The sequence below is a fragment of the Chrysochloris asiatica genome, unplaced genomic scaffold, assembly GCF_000296735.1.
Source record: "Chrysochloris asiatica unplaced genomic scaffold, ChrAsi1.0 scaffold00396, whole genome shotgun sequence".
Taxonomy (NCBI): Eukaryota; Metazoa; Chordata; class Mammalia; order Afrosoricida; family Chrysochloridae; genus Chrysochloris; species Chrysochloris asiatica.
The window spans coordinates 1,456,938-1,458,277 of record NW_006408914.1 but is presented as its reverse complement, the minus strand read 5'-3'; positions in this window follow the sequence as shown (position 1 = coordinate 1,458,277).

Here is a 1,340-nt window from a genome sequence, read left to right as displayed (position 1 = left end):
AACTGCTGAACTTGCGGTTCACAGCCCAATTCGTAACCACTACGCTACCAGAGCTCCTTACTCTATCCAGGGTCACTACAGGGCAGAACCAAGTCAATGGCCCTTATCAGCAGCATAATAGAGAACAGCTGAGATTTCTTTTTTTTAATAATGCAACAAAATAACTCAATAAAATAATTAACTAACTTCTAATATAAGAGAAAGTAAATAATAAAAAAAATTAGACACTAGAATTTAAAAAGAGTCAACAAAAGTAGAAAAATGGGATAAAATGACCTATAATAATATATTCAAGATGATGAAACATTATGTTTAAACTTCTTAAATATAAAAATGTTTTATATTTATTTTACTCATCCAAGTAGGTTCTTTATGGAAGACTAATTTATTCACACATGAAGCTATATGAGAGTCTAGTTTTTATTTTATTATGTTCATTATGTACAGGCAAATATGAAAATCTTCTCTAGAATCTATTTTTACAAAAGAAACTTGAAAACTTTCTAAAAGATGCACAGACATTCATAATTAATACATAGAGGAGGCATAAAAATGCTATTCTCACTAATGAGATATTAGTAAAAATTGAATGAAAGGTAAAACTACTTATATTTCCTAGAACGAATTCCACTTCACTTAAATATCTTTTAATATGATTGATGGCTGTTTGCATTTACATTTGTACTTTAACTTCAGTCATATATTGGTTAAAATTTTTAGGCAAATGTATACATTTGTTGTATATGTATAAACATTTGTTGTGTTTGCTGAAAGTGAAGAGGACTTGAAACATTTACTTATGAAGATCAAAGAGAACAGCCTTCGATATGGATTACATCTCAATGTCAAGAAAACAAAAATCCTCACCACTGGACCAGTAAACAAGATTCTTATCAATGGGTCATATGAAGAAAAACATGGTATCTGAGTAGGAGGAACTCTTGTTAACAAGCTGTGATATGCAGATGATACAGCCTTGATTGCTGAAAGCAAAGAGGACTTAAAATACTTTCTGATGAAAATCAAAGACCACAGATTTCAGTATGGATTGCACCTCAATGTGAAGGAATCAATATTCCTCACCAGGGGACTAATAAATAACATCAAGATAAATGGAGTAAAGAATCAATTTATCAAAGGCATCATTTTGCTCAGATCAACCATCTACACTCATGGAAGCAACATTCAAGAAATCAAATCATATCTTGCACTAAGCAAATCTGCTCTTTATAGTGTTCAAGAGTTAAGAGGTCAGTTTGAGGACTAAGGTGTGTGTAATACAAACCATGGTGCTTTCAATAACTTCATATGCATGCAAAAGTTGAACAGTGAATAAAAAA